Source organism: Sus scrofa, unplaced genomic scaffold (assembly GCF_000003025.6).
Source record: "Sus scrofa isolate TJ Tabasco breed Duroc unplaced genomic scaffold, Sscrofa11.1 Contig2162, whole genome shotgun sequence".
NCBI lineage: Eukaryota > Metazoa > Chordata > Mammalia > Artiodactyla > Suidae > Sus > Sus scrofa.
The window spans coordinates 66,946-87,723 of record NW_018085037.1 but is presented as its reverse complement, the minus strand read 5'-3'; the positions used below and the strand labels follow the sequence as shown (position 1 = coordinate 87,723).

The window sequence follows — 20,778 nt, the reverse complement described above, 5'->3', positions numbered from 1 at the left end:
TTTAGGAGAGAAGTTGAACTCCAGTCCTTCTATTTGGCCATCTTAATCTCATCTGCAAAATAACTCTTTTCTTGAAGTGTTTGATTCAAATATTCCATTCCTTGGGTTGTCGCTGGATCATCCTGGGCAATGATTAGTCTCCTTGCTTGCAGCTGGCTGCTGTAGCTGCAGGTAGATGACATGACGTGTGGAGTTGTATCCCCAACCCCAGGGGTGGGAGCCAGGCTGCCAGGGAAAACTAAAGAATTTGTCTTGAGAGTGGAAAATTCTAGTGTACAGTAAAGGCAAGTTTGTAACAAGTGCAGGTCATTGTAATCTCCAGAACTAGAAGGCCTTATTGATCAATGGGTGATTTAGAGTCTTGGAAGAAGGCATGGGGGACAAACAGCTTAGGAATACTATGCTATTGTATATTCCTTGGGATAAGCAACTCATTACTTGCCCCAATAAGGGCCTTTTTGATTTGTCAGTACCAGAACCATCTTTATTATATTAGATCTGGGAATATATATATATGTATATACATATATATATGTATATATATATTATATAGACTTAAAAAATAATTCTCAAAATAGACACAACCTTCTTAAGCTTTATCTTCACAGACATCCTTGTTTCTCAAGGTATTGGTGAAGGTATTGACACTGAAGGTGGCAATTACACAGAAAAGAGTAAGGAACTTGCCCTAGTTTTAGCAATAAAATTTTGTTTGCTGGAGAGATATTTATACCTATAATCTGATATATTGCTGTCTGTATGTCTGTCTGTCTATCTATCTATCTATCTATCTATCTATCAATCTATCATTCATCATCATCATCCCATCATCACCTAACTTGGGGTAGCATAGGAGAAATACATGATCAGGAAATACAGATGTTGAAGGTTTTCTTTTCTCCAGCTCCTGAGTTAGTTAAAAACCTACAGGCTTATGTATCTACACTAGTACTATATTGAACATTTAAGAAGAAGTAATACCAATGCTAAACAAGGTTAAGGTCAAGTTATCACATGCAATGTACCTATGAGAGATGAGAGAATGAGACACCCAATGATAACGGTTGTGAAGACAAAAGCTTTAAGGGTCATAGTGTCTACACAGTAGTGCAGCATCTGGACCTTGGGTCCAATATGACCATTACCAAATTTGTAAGTACATGATGCCATTTAGTACAAGGTTTTCCAGACTGCAGCTTACTTGTCATATGTCTTGACAGCCAGGTGAATACATTTCACCTTTTCCAGTGCTTGATGGCAAACCTAGATAGGTTATGACCTTTATCTGCACCCCAGATACGACTATATAACATTGAGTGAATGGAGCCTATGGTAAGACACACTTCTAGTAATGAAAAGGTGACTCCCTGACACAACATTGGTTTGAGGAACTGAAAATTTAGAGTTGAAAGCAAGAAAATATTTATATTTCCCAGGAGAGGAAACAGATAAAATGTGAGGGAAATCATGAAAAGAATTAGCTCTAGAGCAGAATAGTCAGAGAAACCTACCAAAATACAGATTTCTAAAGATCTGATATTGTTCCTTTTCTTTTCTCATAGCCTTGTTTTACCTCTTGGGAAGATAGTGAGTGTTGGTGAAAAGGACATGATTGACAACTCCAAAATGAAATGCTCTTAGGGGAGAAGTGCACATTTGAGTAGAAGTTTTAGCAATGAGACATTAAACAGATATGATATTGGAGATGAACACATTTTTGGGGATGATTATTATGGGTCTTGACTATGAATACTTACTAACATTGTATGTCTTTTTATTTTGTCAGGTATACGAAAGTGATTTCCAAAATCTGAGTATGTACAAGGGGAAGTAAGCTCAATATTTTTCCTTCTTTCCTTTCTGTAATTGGGGGAGTTTCAAATCTTTCATTTTTCCACTCATATTTAACCCAAGAGATATTTCCCTACATGCCACTGACATTCTGACTTTTATCTTTGGATCAGGGAAAACCAAGATCACTTTAAACAAATGATTAATTCTTGTAAACTTGCCCTTGTGGGATCTAGTCAACCTGTGAACCCAATAAGCTTCTAAATGACCAGGCAATACCTTAGAATACAAATGATAGGGTTATTTTTGATATATCCTTATAATTTGAACTATTCTTTCAAATCTTATGTATTAACATTTGTCTCGATTAGATGAGAATGAACAGCTTCTTCTGGCACTTTGATAACCTAGGCCCTGTTCTACCCCAACCTCAGTGGTATCATCATATTATAAGTCACTGGTGTGTTCTCACTCTTGAAGTGTTTATTTTTTCCTAATAGCTTATGAAGATGAAAAGAATGGGAAAATAAATAAATCATATTTAATAATAAACAAATACCAGTGTCTAGAACTCTACTCCACTTGAAGCTCTGTCCATGATAATTTAATAGTTTATAATCTATTCTAATTCACACTCTTCTCAAATAAAATACTCAATTTACCAGAATCCTACAGAGATTAATTAATGTTATTTCTCCCTTTTAATCCTCCATGCATGATTTGTGCCTTATGGTCTATGATAATCTGACAAAATGTTTTGCATTGGTTTCATATCACTGAGAATGAGTATGGACTCTGAAAATTACCTAAAATCAGCATATATATTTCCTTTTCTTTTTTTTAAGCACTGTGGAAAATGTTTATATCTTTTTCTTATTGAATGCTTATAACAGTCAAGACCACAGAAACATAAAGACCGTTTTCTGGTACTTCTCTTAAACATAAAGCAAAATACCCAAATGCTCTCTTAAAATCATACTTTTTAAAATGATATCACTTATATGTGCAATCTAAAGTATGGCACAAATGAACTTATTAAAAAAAACTGAAACAGACTCAGAGACTTAGAGAACAGACTTGTGGTGGCCCAGGGGATGGGCTAGGAGTTTGGGATTAGTAGATGCAAACTATTACATTTAGAATGGATAAGTGATGAGGTCCTACTGTGTAGCACAGGGAACTAAATTATAAATCAACTATAATTTAATATAATCTTATTATAAAATATAATTTTCAAACTCAGATTTTCTTTCTATAGATGGACTATATTAACCAGAAACAATATAAAAATTTAAAAATATTCATTAATTTATAAACTCATCGTATAATGTTTTTTTGTTACAGCAACAAGTCAATTATTGGATATAGTCTTAATTTCATTTTTTATATACTATAGCAATATAGTATATATTATATATACTATATATTATCAATTATACCTTGATAAGACAGCAAGGGAAATTATTCATAAAAATATTTTGGAAATTTTAAATAGTTACGTTAAGTTTTCAGAGTTTTGGTGGTTACCTTCTGAGTTATAGTTTGAATGGTATTCAAAGATTATTTTCAATATTTTGCAGGGCTAAACGTGGCCTTGAATTTTAGAGATGTTAGGCAGAGACAATTTACTCTAATTAATAGTAAAAATGTACAATTTAGTTTTTGATGTATCCCACTTTTCAAATGTCTCATGCTTCTCTACTCTCCCACTTAACACCACCCCTAACAAGTTATTCCTCAAATGTGGCCCTTAGCATGATGAGGAATTGGGGAAGAAATTTTAGGACAACCTGTTCCCTTCCCTACAAAGACAGCTTGGAGCATGTTCATCAGTGAAGGTTGGTCTATAGAGTCATTGTTTTCTTTGGGCAACAGTGTATCATGTTGAAGGTATTCCTCAGCAACTGTTGTAACCAGGACAACTCCTTGAAGGGCATTACTTACCACTTTGGGATTTACCCTCCCAATGGCTCCAGTCAAGGAAAGCATGTCCCATTATTCTTTTGTTTCCATAAAACTCCATTTGCTCTAGGAGAAGGGGTCTATCCCCTGAGACACTAAATGCTCTAATGCTCTTCCAGCTAAAACCAGGTCTTTTAGTAGACTCAGAATTCTCTGTTGTGTAGCATGATAACCACAGTAATTTTCGGACTCTGCTTTCCTAGTGTGATGTGGTAGGTTAGACTCTATGGTACATCCAGCCATCCCTTTATGTTGGTGATGTGAAAGAGATGAAAACCAGAGATCAGGTTGGTCCCTACATAAAGAGGCATCAATTGGGCAAATAGAGGGAATATGATCAGACACAGAAAGGACAGAAGTGAAAGGAGTTGTAGTTGTTTGAGTGTTACTCAAGTGGTAATTTAAGAGTATTAAAGGACTAACATAAGAGTAAAGTAAGCTGATTAGTGATATGGGGATGGGAAGGGGAAACTCATATCACCACTCTTTCCTCCATCATGTCGTATTTTTTTTTTTTTTTTGGTCTTTTTGCTATTTCTTTGGGCCGCTCCCGTGGCATATGGAGGTTCCCAGGCTAGGGGTCGAATCGGTGCTGTAGCCACTGGCCTACGCCAGAGCCACATCAACGCATTATCCGAGCCACGTCTGCGACCTACACCACAGCTCATGGCAACGCCGGATCGTTAACCCACTGAGCAAGGGCAGGGACCAAAGCCACAACCTCATGGTTCCTAGTCGGATTCGTTAACCACTGCGCCACGATGGGAACTCCCATCATGTCGTATTTTTGAAAACCGAGATATTTCACTCCACAGTCTGTGAAAACAGTCTTTGATGAGGTCTTTATTTCTCACTCCCTGGTAAAAATAAATTTAACCATAAAGTTCCTATCTTTACTTACATCTGGTAGTTTTATTTTTTTGTCTCTTATCTCATATCCCTTTTAAATTCTTTAAGAATGCTGAAGGATAGTTCATGCAACAAACAGATCAGTATATCCCAAGCTGTACTTTTTGTTTTGTTTTGTTTTTTGTTTTTTTTAGGACCACATCTGAGGCACATGGAAGTTCCCAGGGTTAGAGGTTGAATCGGAGCTGTAGCTGCCGGGCTACACCACAATCACAGCAATGTGGGATCCGAGCTGCATCTGTGACCTACACCACAGCTCATGGCAAGGCTGAATCCTTGACCCACTGAATGAGGCCAGGGATTGAATCTACATCCTCATGGATACTTGTTGGGTTTGTTACCTGCTGAACTACAACGAGAACTCTGAATTTGATATTTTTGTGAGGGCAGGCCAGCTCTTTTGCCCAACTTGTCTCAGTGTGGGTTTGTCTCATATTTCTTCATTTTAAAAGTCAGGCTGTGCATTTTTGGCAGGAATATGACTGAAGTGACATTGTGTCCTGTTTAGAGCAACATGTCAGTAGTCACATACTGTTGGTTTATCTCAACATTGGCGACGTTAATATTGATTACTTGGCTATGGTGATGTCCACCAGGATTTCCTCTGGTAAAGCCTACTACTTTTCATTTTGTAATTAACAAGTAATTTGTGGGGAGATATTTTATTTTTATTTGATTTTTATTTTTGGCTGTGCCTGTAGCATGCTGAAGTTACATATTTCTGGGCTCTCTTTTCTGTTCCATGAACCTATATGTCTGTTTTTGATAATACCATGCTGTTTTGATGACTGTGGCTTTGTAGCATAATCTAAAATCTGAGAGGGTTATACTTATAGCTGTGTTCTTTTTTCTCAAAATTGCTTTGGCAGTTGTATTTCCATTTATTTTGAGTCTGTGTAATTCTTTTGTCAGGTAAAAGGAGTGAATGATGATGGAAAAACTCAATGCAACCACTGAAAGCTACTTTGTCCTACCAGGTTTTTCCAATTGGCCTCGTGTGGAAGTAGTACTCTTTGTGGTTGTCTTGATGTTTTACTTGATGACATTGACAGGCAACCTGTTCATCATTATCTTATCATACCTGGACTCCCATCTGCACACTCCCATGTACTTCTTCCTCTCAAACCTGTCTTTTCTGGATCTCTACCAGCTTCATCCCCCAGTTGCTGGTCAACCTCTGGGGCCCAGGAAAAGCCATGTCTTATGTAGGTTGCATGACTCAACTTTACTTTTCCCTTGCACTGGGATCCACAGAATGTGTGCTGCTGGTGGTGATGTCCTATGACCGTTATGCAGCTGTATGTAGACCTTGCGTTATACTGTCCTCATGTACTCTCGTTTCTGCCATCTGTTGGCTGTGGCTTCTTGGGTAAGTGGCTTCACCAACTTGGCACTTCATTCCTCATTTACCTCCTGGGTACCCCTATGTGGACATGGCCAAGTGGACCATTTCTTCTGTGAAGTTCCAGCACTGCTGCGACTGTCTTGTGTTGATACCCATGCTAATGAGCTGGCCCTCATGGTCACGAGCTCCGTTTTTGTTCTCATACCTCTCATCCTCATTCTCAGCTCCTATGGTGCCATTGCTCGTGCTGTGCTGAGGATGCGGTCAACAGCTGGACTTCAGAAAGTCTTTGGGTCATGTGGAACCCATCTTCTGGTTGTGTCCCTGTTTCTCATTCCAGGAATGTTTATATATCTCCAGCCCCCATCAGGAGGTTCTCAAGATCAAGGAGAGTTCATTGCCCTTTTTTATACTGTTGTCCCACCCAGCCTCAACCCTCTAATCTACACTTGAGAAACAAAGAGGTAAGAGGGGCAGTAAAGAGATTAAGGGGTGAGAGTAAGCCTGTGTACTTGTGAAATTAGTAGAATAATATCATATGATACCAGTGACCTTCCAGTCCCACGTTTGTAAAACAAAGAATACAGTATGTGACGCTGAGGCCAATAAAAGAGCATAAAACACCTGTATCTGGCCTGGAAGCCAGAGCTAGTGTCTGTGATTATCTGATGACACATCTGTGCCTGCACTGCTGAGATACACTCAGAAGAGATAACTGAGCATGTGTTTAGGGAATATGCTGCACAGGAATGGGTATGAGGGGACGTGAACAAAGACTGGAGCCATCTGTCTGTGTTATTCAATCCATGATAGGTTGCATGAGCTTTGGTGTAGGTTGCAGACGTGGCTCAGATCCCACGTTGCTGTGGCTCTGGTGTAGGCCGGTGGCTACAGCTCCGATTCGACCCCTAGCCTGGGAACCTCCATATGCCATGGGAGAGGCCCAAGAAATGGCAAAAAGACACACACACACTAAAATTAGATACGGGTCACAGTTGGTTCTTGTTTGGAAGAACATGCCATTCTCCAACCAATAGTTTGCTTAGATTTTGATTGTACCAGAATGCATGCCAGAAAAGTTCCAATGATTCTCGTTTTTCTTACCTGTTAAATTCTTCACTACACAACACTGTTGATTTCTCATCATATTGATTCAGTATCAAGTAACAATAAAATCCTTTATTTGCTTAAAAACATAACTAATTTTTCGATGAAGTTTTAGGTTGAGTATGAATCCTAGAACTAAGTTTATTTTTGTAACTAAGGTACATTTCCCTTTTAATGATACAGATTCTGAGCATCAGAGAGCTACTTGTGTTGCTTGAAGTAATCAAGTTGCTTTCCATTCTAGAAATATCAATTGTTTCTTTCTCATAATGATTCTTGCACTGTTTCAAAAGGCATTCCTGGATGTTTCCAACATGTGCCAAATGTTTACATGTTGTGGTTCATTATTATATCACTAATTTTCTCTTACTGATTCAGAAGGTTCATGCTTATGATCTTTAAAAGAAATGTTAAGAAACTTATGCACATATTTTGTCCACCTATTTAATTTATTTTAATATTTAAGAATATATTTTAAGGTTTTTAGGTAAATATTCAAACCCTGTATACTTTTTTTGTTAAACAAGACCCACAATGAGTCTTTAAGGAAGCAGTAGCATCTCCATAAGTTGAGGCTGATTGTCTCATAAGACTCCTGGTTGGTCTAAGGTTTATTTATTTATTTATTTATTTATTTGAATTGATTACATTTATTGTTGTACAATGATCATCCAATCCATTTTTATAGGATTTCCATCCCATGACCCCAGTGCATCCTCCCATCCCCCGAACTGTCTCCTTTGGAAACCATACGTTTTTCAAAGTCTGCGAGTCAGTATCTGCTCTGCAAAGAAGTTCATTGTGTCCTTTTTTCAGATTCCACATGTCAGTGAAAGCATTTGATGTTGGTGTCTGATTGTCTGACTGACTTCACTTAGCATGATAATTTCTAGGTCCGTCCATGTTGCTAAAAATGCCAGTATTTCGTTCCTTAATGGCCGAGTAATATTCCATTGTGTATATGTACCACATCTTCTGGATCCACTCCTCTGTTGAGGGGCATTTAGGTTGTTTCCATGTCTTGGCTATTGACAATAGTGCTGCAATGGACATTGGGAGGACATGTGTCTTTTTGAGTCATGGTTTTCCCTGGATAGATGCCCAGTGGTCTAAGGTTTAGAGTGTCTCACTTGGAATGCCCAGTGGCAGTATGCTGCCCTTAGACATGGCCAATCTAACAGAAAGTGGTGAATATTTTAAGGACACTGTCATAGGAAATCCACTGATGAATAGTTGCCGTGATGACTAGCTTGATGAAGGGTTTATATTATTACTTTATTCACTTCTTAATACCATTAGAATTTTAGTGTGTGCACCATAATAGAACTCTTTTTAATACATTTCCACAAACAGTGCCCTTATGGGTGCATTATTAGCCAAGTGTCCCCTTGGTCTAAGAGCATTAGAAAGAACATGAGAAGTAGGACATACTTTGCAAGAAGACCCTGTGCCATGATCTGGGGAAGTGTGAGACAAGAATGATTTGTCAGAGAAACTCCTATATACCTACTCACTTGTTAAATAATGTCATTTGATGTCTGCGAACTATCACTTGGAAGTGAAAACGCTCCTCACCAGGTTGCCCCAGGCACCCTTTACATCCTTGTTCCTCAGAGTGTAGATGAAAGGGTTGAGTGTAGGAGTCACCACTCCATGAAGAGAGCCATGAACTTGGGCTGGTCCCTAGAGATGGAGGAAGGGGGCTGAAGGTACATGCTAATGTCTGGACCATAAAAGAAGAAAACTACAATGAGATGGGAGGAACATGTGCCAAAGGCTTTTTTTCTTCCCTCCGAAGATTTAATCTTAAATACAGCATGTCCAATAGAAGCATAGGAAGCAAGAATGAAGCACAGTGGCACAGCTAACATGAAAATGCAAACCACAGAGAGTGTGAGCTCATTGGTGCCCTTCTCACCACAGGCGGCCTTTATCAGAACGGGAATCTCACATATCAAGTGATCCAGTGTGTTGTGACCACACAGTGGTAAGTGTAATGTGACAGTGGCCTCTGAGACAGCGTAGGTCATTCCACTCAGCCACACAGTGGCCACCAGTAGAATACAGGTGCACCGATTCATGATGAGGGTGTAGTGCAGCGGCTTGCAGATGGCCACGTAGGATCGAAAGACATAAGAGCCAAAAGCAGACATTCTGTGCCTCCCATTGTGTGGAAGAAATAAAGCTGAATGGCACAGCCCAGATAGCTGATTGTCTTCTCAGATCGTCCCAGGTGAAACAGCATCTGAGGGACAATGCTTGTGGTGTAGCACATGTCCAGAAAGGAGAGGTTGGTGAGGAAGAAATACATGGGGCTGTGCAGACGGGAGTCTAAGGTGGACACCAGAATGATGGCTATGTTTCCCACCATGCCATGGGGTATGTTAGAAGCAGAATAATGAACAGAGGAAGCTCTAGCCAGGGACGATCCGCAAAGCCTAGTAGAATAAACTCTTCTGGATGGCTTTTGTTAATTCGTTCCATTATCTGCAGTTTGCTTCCCCTGTATCGGAGCAGTGGCAGGAAAGGTAGAAAGATTTTGAGAAATGACAAACACAATTGTGTATAGTGGGACTATATGCACACAATTAAGCATCCATTCGTAGAAGATTGGGTGCAGTCACTTGGGTGGGTGGGGGAGGATAATTAAAAGATGTGACACCAGGGGACTTAATTTCTCCTCATGACCCTACAGCATAAAGACAGCTACCTTAAGCAAGTAACCAACCTTTCTGAAATGGAATCTACTACTCTGTGTGATAAAGTGACAATGAGCATGTCCTTGGGCTCTGGTAAGGATTGAATGCCAAGCAGAAGCGACTGTGTTTCAGATGCTCCAAAGTAATGCTTTTTCATCCCTTGGTTTGTAGAAATACCAGCTAAGTTTATTGGTTCCTACCTTCAGGTGCCTGATGAAGTAGATGTGGCTGGGTCTTAGGAATCAGATAGGTCTTTTTCAGAATCCCTGCTGCAAGGCCTTACTGAAATGTTAAGAAGAGTGAAAGGGTGGAGTTAGCTCTAGCACAAGGAGGAGGTGGAGAGAACCTAGCCCTACCCTTAGTTATCATCTAGATAGGCTTGTGCAGATGCAGGTTGAATTATTATATCATCCCCATGGGGACTAAGAAGGCTTTTACAATTTAAATCCATCTTGGTCATTTAGAATTGAGCAAGAAACTTAAACCCTTAGATGACAGCTTGCTGAAGTATAAACTGAGAGACTTCAGCTATAAATATGTTTCCCCCAACTCAAACATTTGTTGTTGGATGTCCCTTTTCTTGCATAACTACTTTGTTGAAACCAGGCCGTTGATTGTTCATGTCAGAATTCATTATCTATCTTGTAGGAGTATTTCTTTATCCTGGGGGCTTATCTTGTTTTTAAGTAAGGCCTTGGCCTGTTATCAACAGCTTACTTACTTATATGTAGCTACAAATAGGACATTTATGTCCAGGGAACTGGAACAGGAGGAAAGTATTTCCACTGAGGACCAGAGAGTCATTGGTTTAGAGGCAGCAGATTACATTTGTAGGCTGGCAAAGCACAGTTTTCACATACTCTGTTTCTCTGAGTCCTCAAGGCCATCGTGTGAGGTGTCACATCAAACTCCCCTGGGCTAAGATATTATTTTGATTCCAAAATAACCCTAGGTCTGTTGTGCACAGTGAGATAATATCATAACAATTCCAGCTAATCCTTAATGAGCCCTGTGTGCCAAACACTACAGTAAACCTTTCAGACCCATGAATCATGTAGTGCGTATCCCCTAACCTTATGACAAAGGAAATGTTAGTATCTGAATTGTAAGATACTGTTAATCATTCATCCCAGTTGTCTGCTAATGACTAGGGAGGATCTAAAGATCAAAAAGCCATGAATCCCTTAAATGAGGTATTGAGATGGTGAGACTATAAATCCAGTTTTCAAGGTTCCATAGATGTATAGCTAAGCTCTAAAATTCTATGCTCGAACTCTGCTCTTTTCCATGTCATTCTCCTGGTATTTCATTACTTTCAATTCTCTGATATCATGACATTTTGTCCAATTTTTGATCTACTTCCAATAATATTCCATCAGGACATCAGGGCCTCTTTATCTCTGAATTTTTTTTCCTTTTGTCCTTGCCCCTAGGCATGCAGACATTCAGATATCAAAGCTGAGCCACAGCAGTGCCCTAAGCCACAGGAGTGACAATGCTGGATTCTTAGCAGATAGGCCTCCAGGGAGCTCCTGTCTGTGAATGTTTAAAGTACTTTGTCTCTCCATCTCCACTAAGGTTTTTCATTCTAGCATATCCTTTTTTTTTTGCCACACCCATTGCATGTGGAACTTCCCAGGCCAGGGATTCAACCCATACTGCAGTTTTGGCCTTTGCCACATCTGCAGCAATGTGGGATCCTGAAGCTGCTGTGCCACAAGGGAACTTCTCTAGTGTATCTTTTTGTATATCATTTTTCATCACACAGCGTATTATTTATATTGACAGAGACTTTTAAGTTATGTGTAGGAAAATGTTATAGAAGAAAGGAGAGGTTTTTATCTGACTTCAAAATGTCTGGATAAAACAGGTGGATGGGTCAACCCATCAGATTTCTACTGCATATTTTAAAAGTTGACATGATTGGATGAAGGCTACACATTTCATTCAGGTATTTAATACCTTTCAGGAATAGTGTTTATTCAAATTTACATGCTTTTAAGATGGGTTTAAGTGATAGACTGAGAGACTCTGATTACAAAGAAAAATCCATTGCTTTCTACAGGCAGGAAACTAGTTATTTCCAAAGTTTAGAGAAGACTTCCAGAAATGAAATGCTGTCTGGTTTCCCGATGTATATTTGGTACTCTGATGTACACACATTCCAACCTTCCCTAAGAAGGTTTTTTTTTTTTTTTTTTTTTTTTTCTTTTTTTTGTCTTTTTGCTATTTCTTTGGCCGCTCCTGCGGCATATGGAGGTTCCCAGGCTAGGGGTTGAATCGGAGCTGTAGCTGCCGGCCTACACCAGAGCCGCAGCAACGTGGGATCTGAGCCGCATCTGCAACCTACACAACAGCTCACGGCTACACCGGATCGTTAACCCACTGAGCAAGGGCAGGGACCGAACCCGCAACCTCATGGTTCCTAGTTGGATTCGTTAACCACTGCGCCACGACGGGAACTCCTAAGAAAGGGTAGTTTTTAAAACAAGTATCTTTTTACTTACCTTATGTTGATAACTATAGTTTAAGCAAATGGAATTATAAAGGAACACATTTGAATTTTTCCAACTGGCCTAGGACAGAGAAATCTGTAGTACACAGATGAATATTTAAGAATGATATTCAGAAGTGTGTATTCCATTCGACACAATGCTGCCCCAAAGAAGAAAGCCCATATTAGGAAGACGACAGTAGGTAATATCAAGAGTGCTTTGCATGTGTGCAGTCTATTATATCCCGGAGTCTCTTGGGCATTATTTTCAGACAGCCTGTTAATGCTTATCCCAGATGAGTTAGCAGACAAATTCCTTTGGGACAGAGTTCTCCATGGAAATGCTTCTGGTGTACAATTGGTTATCTACTGAATTGAGGTTGTTAGATATGTTTTAGAATAAACTCATTTGATTTCTCAAAACACTGGAAACTAATTTTACTTGATTATTTTATTCACTTATTATCTTTGTAATGTTTCTTTTATTGGCAATGCTTTTTTAAATTGAAGCATCATTGACATCCAACAAGACATTATTTTTCAGGTGTAGAGTGTAATGCTTTGACCTTCATATACATTGCTAAATGATCACAGTACATTAACCATCAGTCGCTATACAAAGTTACAATTTTTTCTTTGTGCAGAGATCTTTAAGACTTATTTTCTTAGCGGTTTTTCAGATCTGCAATAGTGACTGTATCACATCAAACCTGTACCACAGAAGTGACCTGAACCACTGCAGCGACAATGCCAGATCCTTAACCTCCCACCTCACAAGGGAACTCCAGGGTTCTCTGTTTTGTTACATGGATCTATGTGTCTGTTTTTGCTTGTTTGTTTTTAGGGCCACACCTATGGCATATGGAAGTTCCCAGGCTAGGGGTTGAATCGGAGCTGCAACTGCTGGCTTATGCCACAGCCGTAGCACTGCTGGATCTGAGCTGTGTCTGCGACCTATACCACAGCTCACGGCAATGCCCCTGAGTGAGGCCAGGGATTGAACCCACATCCTCATGGATACTAAGTCAGACTTGTTACTGTTGATCAACAATGGGAACTCCTATGTGTCTGTTTTTATGCCAGTATCATAGTGTTTTGTTTACGACTGCTTTGTAGTATAGATTGAAATCAGGGAGCGTGATGCCTCTGGCTTTGCCCTTAAGATTCATTTGGCTATTCAGGATATTTTGTGTTTCATACAAAGATTTAAAATTACTCATTCTAGTTCTGTGAAAAATGCCATTGGAATTTGATAGGGATTTCATTGAATCTGTAATTGCTTTGGGTAATATTGATATTTAATTCTTGCAGCTCATGAGAGTGGAATATATTTTCATTTATTTGTGTGTTCTTTAGTTTCTTTTGTCAGTGTCTTATAGTTTTCAGTGGACCGGTCTTTCTTCATTTCTAGGTATTTTATTCTTTTTGAGGTGATTGTATATGGGATTCTTTAGGTCTGTTTCTGATCATTGTTGGACAATAATTTTAAATAGGGTTCATTTAGACCAAAGCTAGTTTGAGTAAAAGGATGTGGAGACATTCACGTGAATTTCTTGCATATCTTATTTTGTTCACCTTGTAGAATATCTCCAATAAGATATAATATTTCTGGCTGTACCTAATAAATAAAGGGACACAAAAATAAGTTGAAGAGAGAAGAAAAAACCGGAAGTGGTCTTTCTGGGAGGAGGAATAAAATGACATTAAAAATCCTTTAAAATATTTAATGATTTTCAGAGTTCCCGTCTTGGCTCAGCAGAAACGAATCTGCCTAGCATCCATGAGGATGCAGGTTCAATCCCTGGCCTCGCTCAGTGGGTTAAGAATCTGGCGTTGCTGTGAGTTGTGGCATAGGCCATCAGCTACAGCTCTGATTCGACCCCTAGGCTGGGCTGGGAATCTCCATATGCCGTGGGTGCGGCCCTAAAATAAAAAGACAAAAATAAATAAATATTTAAAAAATTTAATGATTTTCTGATATGAAGACTGATAGCTTCTCTCTCTTTCTCACACACACAAACCCATAACATCCCACATAATAATAGTCCGATTTATATACGAACATTAAGATTTAAAAGTTACACATACAATCCATGAGTGCATTATTCGAAAAGCAAATTCAAATGTACTGAATAACAGGTACAAATAGATATGTCTCCCTTTGAACATCCTCTTTCCACGGCCCATAATCTCACTATCTTTTCCCTAAAGTAAACTACTAGTATCATATGATGTGTATTGTTCCACTTTACAAGTGTGATGGATATTCGCTGAGAATATCCACTTGCATAAGAGAAATGCAAATCAAAACTACCATGAGATATCACCTCACACCAGTCAGAATGGCCATCATTAATAAATCCACAAATAACAAGTGCTGGAGGGGCTGTGGAGAAAAGGGAACCCTCCTGCACTGTTGGTAGGAATGTAAACTGGTACAGCCACTATGGAGAACAGTTTGGAGATACCTTAGAAATCTATACATAGACCTTCCACATGACCCTGCAATCCCACTCTTGGGCATCTATCCGGACAAAACTCTACTTAAAAGAGACACATGCACCCGCATGTTCATTGCAGCCCTATTCACAATAGCCAGGACATGGAAACAATCCAAATGTCCATCGACAGAGGATTGGATTCGGAAGATGTGGTATCTATACACAATGGAATACTACTCATCCATAAAAAAAGAATGACATAATGCCATTTGCAGCAACATGGATGGAACTAGAGAATCTCATCCTGAGTGAAATGAGCCAGAAAGACAAAGGCAAATACCATATGATATCACTTATAACTGGAATCTAACATCCAGCACAAATGAACATCTCCTCAGAAAAGAAAATCATGGACTTGGAGAAGAGACTTGTGGCTGCCTGAAGGGAGGGGGAGGGAGTGGGAGGGATCGGGAGCTTGGGCTTATCAGACACAACTTAGAATAGATTTACAAGGAGATCCTGCTGAATAGCATTGAGAACTTTGTCTAGATACTCACGTTGCAACAGAAGAAAGGGTGGGGGAAAAAATGTAATTGTAATGTATACATGTAAGGATAACCTGACCCCCTTGCTGTACAGTGGGAAAAACAAAACCAAACAAAACAAAAAAAACAAGTGTGATGGATATTTTTCACTGTCTTTCCTCCCTCGCCCAGATCCACTCTTTATCCCACTATGTATGTTGATCTCTATGCTCCACTCAAAAGTCTGAATCAAAGGAGTCCTTGATATGTGGCTTCTGTCTGGATTCAGCCAATGGGGGTCACGAGTTGAGGATTAGAGAAAGTGAGAACAGCTAGTTTGGTTTATTTTCCCTTGGCTCCCTCTCAGCTGGGACACATGAGGTGGCCTGTATTGCTCAAGCAAAAGTCATAGCTCTTGGAGATAGCTGTGTATTACAGTTTCTTTTTTTCTGGTTTCCAGTACCACTTCCCCACTTTGTTGCTTCAGGCCTTGGGTGTGTGACAGGCTTCCATTGTGGCTAGTTCCAGGGTAGTGCATGTACAGTACCCATATAGACACCCCTTGTAGGGGTTCTAAATCCTTCTCACACCTTTGATCAATATTTCCTTTTTTCAGCTTCCCTCATTTTCCCAGATGGGTGTGGCATCTATTATATCTGATATAACTCTCCATTTACAAACAGACCAGCATCATTCCATGCTTCAGAACTTCTGAATCGAGGGGAGAGGACAAGATGGCGGAGGAGTAGGAAGACACGCTTGCCCTCTCCCACAAACACAACAAAAAAAGCACATCTACAGAATAAATGACTCGCACAGAACAGCAACCAATCGTTGGCAGAGGAACCTAAACTCCAATAACGGCAAGAAATTTGTGACATTATTGGGCAGAACAGGAGAAAAGAGGAGAGTGAGAGAAGGTGAATCCGAGTGGGACGGGGGCTCCCGAAAGGGAATTGCAGAGGAGAAAGGGATCCCGCACCCTGGAAAGTCACCTACCGGGCGAGAGATCAAACGAACCGGAGGAATCTCCAGATGCAGAGAAGAGTGTAGCAGTAAGTTGGAGTATGGAAAAGCCGATCAAGAACCCAATGGACCATCTGAACTACGGGCACAGTCACCAAAAATTGAGACGCCTGGGCGGGGGCTGGGCACGAGTCCTCGCCTCCGAAGGTTAGTCCCCGAGAGGGGGCCGGGGGACGCCGGTGGGGGCTGGGCACCGAGACCTCGCCGCTGAAGGTTAGTCCCCGAGAGGGGGCCGGGGGATGCCGGGTGGGGCCTGGGCACCGAGACCTCGCCGCCGAAGGTTAGTCCCCGAGAGGGGGCCGGGGGATGCCTGGGTGGGGGCTGGGCACCGAGACCTCACCTCCGAAGGTTAATTCCTGAGAAAGGGCCGGGGGACGCCTGGGAGGGGGGCTGGGCACCGAGACCTCGCCGCAGAAGGTTAGTCCCCAAGAAAGGGCCGGGGGGCGCCGCCTGGGTGGGGGCTGGGCACCGAGACCTGACCTCGGCTCCAGAGATTAGTCCCCGGGCTAGGGGGGCGGGGCAGAGCGGAAACTGCTTGGGAGGTCTAGAAACCAGTTGACAGGGCAGAGACTGCCTGGGAGACTAGAAAACAAAGCTGTCGCAGAGGAAGGGAGCAATACTTCAGGGGTGGGGAAGGGGAAAGCCACACCAGAGGGAACCTGGGAGAAGAGCCTGGTCTATGCCCGTGCTGGGGAGGGGAGAGAAGAAGGGGTGGGTCCCCATAGAATACCCTCCACGCCACAGCAAGCTTACAGGCCCACTAGCTAACTGAAAACTGTGCTTCCCAGTGCATCCCCTCCCCCCACCCCGCCACGCCCTACGCTCTCACGGACCTGGGGCTGCCTGCCATCCAGGAGGGCTGGCCTCAACAATTGCCTGAAGCCTACCACCACAGGGGCAGTCCCTGCACAGGCCTGCTTGCCCTTTGGAGGGGCTACACTTCCGCAGAGCAGCACCAAACAGCACCAGCCCCCGAGAAAAGGCCTGCAGCCTGGAAAAGCTAGAACAAGCTTAGCCAGGCTGTGAATAGATCGGCCTAATTCTCGGAAGGTTTTTCTGAGTCGGGTTGCCCCGGGGAGGAGCCTCTTCGGTTTCCAACAGCCCTGCTACCCGCCCAAGCCCCCAGGGGATGCTCTAGTGGACCAGCTGCATAGGACTGCCAGCTCCAGGCAGGACCCCCTGCAGCCCAGAAAAGCTGAAACAAGCTCAGCCAGACTGTGAAAAGATCCGCCTACATTCTCAGGCTGTCATTCTGAGTTGGGCTGCCCTAGGGAAGAGCCTCTCAGGTTCTCAGTGCCCCAGATAGCTGCTCCAGCCCCCAGGGGGTGATGCACCCCTAAAGAGCAGCTGCCCAACACCGCCAACCCCCTGCAAGAACCCCACAGCCTAAAAACACCAGAGCAAGCTCTGCATGACCAAGTGAAATCTGCTACCATCGTGGTGTGGACCTCCCAGTCCTGTCTGCCCTCAGGAAGTCCTCCTTTGCTTCAAAAAAACACGGTTAGCCCCATCAACACTCCAGAAAAGCCACACTGCCTCAAAAAAGATGGACCAACAACGCCAGCCCTCAGGAAATATTCCACGGCAGTGACAAGGCAAACACTGCCCGATCACGGAGAGTACAACTCCCTCAGGAGAAAGAAAACAACAAGCAAGATGAAGAAGCAGAGAAACCACCCCCAGTCAAACCAACAGGAGAACTCACCTAAAACAGTCAACAATGAAACAGATCTCTGCAGTCTGACAGACCTGGAGTTCAAAAGAGAAATAGTGAAAATACTGAAGGAATTAAGAGAAGATATGAACAGTAATGCAGATACCCTCAGAAAGAAGCTAGAAAATATAAGGAGGAGCCAAGAAAAACTAGAACATTCATTTGCAGAGATGCAAACTGAACTAGGGGCAGTAAAAACCAGAATGAATAATGCAGAAGAACGAATCAGTGATATGGAAGATAGAATAATGGAAATCACTCAATCTGGTCAACAGACAGAAAACCGAATCAAAAAACGGGAAAGCAATATAAGAGACCTATGGGATAATATAAAGTGGGCCAATCTACGCATAATAGGAATTCCAGAAGGAGTAGAAAAAGATAAGGGAATGGAAAACATATTTGAAGAAATTATCGCTGGAAACTTCCCAAATCTAAAGGATACTGGATTCAAGATACAAGAAGCACAGAGGGCCCCAAACAAACTGAACCCAAACAGACCCACACCAAGACACATCATAATAAAAATGGCAAAAGTTAGTGATAAAGTGAGGATCCTAAAGGCAGCAAGAGAAAAACAGAATGTGACCTACAAGGGAACCCCCATAAGAATATCAGCTGATTTCTCTACAGAAACACTACAGGCCAGGAGGGAATGGCAAGAGATATTTAAAGTGCTCAAAGGAAAATATATGCAACCTAGAATACTCTATCCAGCAAGAATATCATTTAAAATAGAAGGGGAAATAAAAATTTTTCCCAACAAACAAAAACTTAAAGAATACAGCAACACAAAACCCAGGTTAAAGGAAATATTGAAAGGGCTTCTCTAAACCAAAAAAAAGGAAGGAAAGGGAAGAAAAAAGAAAAGAAAAAAAAAAAAGAAGAAGAAGAGGAAGAACTAGGACTGAGGAAACTGCAATCAGAGAGCAGTCACTCAAATAAGCCAGCACACAGATTTAATCATGAACATGCTTCAAACAAAATAAAATTAAAAAGAAAAAAATAAAAAAGAGTCATCAAAACCATAAAATGTGGGCAAGGGATGTCAGGAGGTAAATAACCCTTTTTGTATATATGTATGTCTCTCTTCTTAATTTTAATATAGTAATGAAGTGTTTGAACTTACAGGACCATCAGGCTAAAACACACATTTATGGGAAGGGGTTAGCATACTTAAAAAACAGGGCAACCACAAGCCAAAACCAAATATTGCATTTGAAAAAAATGAAAAAAAAAAACACTCAAGCAGATAATAACAGGAGACCATCCAACCAAAAAAAAAAAAAAAAAAAAAATGGAGAACCATAGAATCAACTGGAACACGAGATTCAAATGGCAATAAATAATCATCTATCAATTATCACCTTAAATGTCAATGGACTGAATGCCCCAATCAAAAGACACAGAGTGGCTGAGTGGATAAAAAGGCAAAAACCTTCAATATGCTGCCTACAAGAAACTCACCTTAGGACAAAAGATACATATAGATTGAAAGTGAAAGGGTGGGGAAAAATATTTCACGCCAATAGACATGACAGAAAAGCAGGAGTCGCAATGCTCATATCAGACAAAATAGACTTTAAAACAAAAGACATAAAGAAAGACAAAGAAGGACACTACTTAATGATTAAGGGATCCATCCAAGGAGAGGATGTTACTATTGTCAACATATATGCCCCAAATACAGGAGCACCCAGATACATACAACAAATATTAACAGACATAAAGGGAGATATTGATGAGAATACAATCATAGTAGGAGACCTAAATACCCCCCTCACATCAATGGACAGATCCTCTAGACAGAAAACCAATAAAGCAACAGAGGTCCTAAAGGAAACAATAGAAAAGGTAGACTTAATTGATATCTTCAGGACACTACATCCAAAAAAAGCAGAATACACATTCTTCTCAAATGCTCATGGAACATTCTCAAGAATCGACCACATATTGGGACACAAAGCAAATCTCAATAAATTTAGGAGCGTAGAAATTGTCTCAAGTATCTTCTCTGACCACAATGCCATGAAATTAGAAATCAACCATGGGAAAAGCAAAGAGAAAAAACCTACTCCATGGAGACTAAACAACATGCTACTAAAAAACCAATGGGTCAATGAGGAAATCAAGAAGGAAATTACAAACTACCTTGAAACAAATGATAATGAAGACACAACCTCTTAAAATCTATGGGATGCTGCGAAAGCAGTGCTCAGAGGGAAATTTATAGCAATCCAGGCCTTTCTCAAAAAAGAAGAAAGATCCCAAATTGACAACTTAACCCTCTACCTAAATGAATTAGAAAAAGAAGAACAAAAAAGTCCTAAAGTCAGCAGAAGGAAGGAAATTATAAAGATCAAAGAAGAAATCAATAAAATAGAGACTCAAAAAACAATAGAGAAAATTAATAAAACCAAGAGCTGGTTCTTTGAAAAGGTGAACAAAACTGACAAACCCCTGGCCAGACTCACTAAAAAGAGGAGAGGAAGAACCCAAATCACCAAAATTATAAATGAAAAAGGAGAAATCACAACGGATACAGCAGAAATACAAAAAACCATAAGAGAATACTATGAACAACTGTATGGCAACAAGTTTGACAATCTGGAAGAAATGGACAATTTTCTAGAATCTTACAGCCTGCCAAAACTGAATCAAGCAGAAACAGACCAACTGAACAGACCGATCACTAGAAATGAAATTGAAGAGGTCATAAAATCACTCCCTACAAATAAAAGTCCAGGACCAGATGGCTTCACAGGT

General features: G+C 40.8%; 2 pseudogenes; one reads left to right on the top strand and one right to left on the bottom strand.

Moving 5' to 3' along the window:
• The first annotated feature begins 1,134 nt into the window (after nt 1-1,134).
• On the top strand, nt 1,135-6,460 carry LOC110258485 (annotated as a pseudogene).
• A 2,116-nt stretch (nt 6,461-8,576) lies between these two features.
• LOC110258484 lies at nt 8,577-9,775 on the bottom strand (annotated as a pseudogene).
• Nucleotides 9,776-20,778: the final 11,003 nt, after the last annotated feature.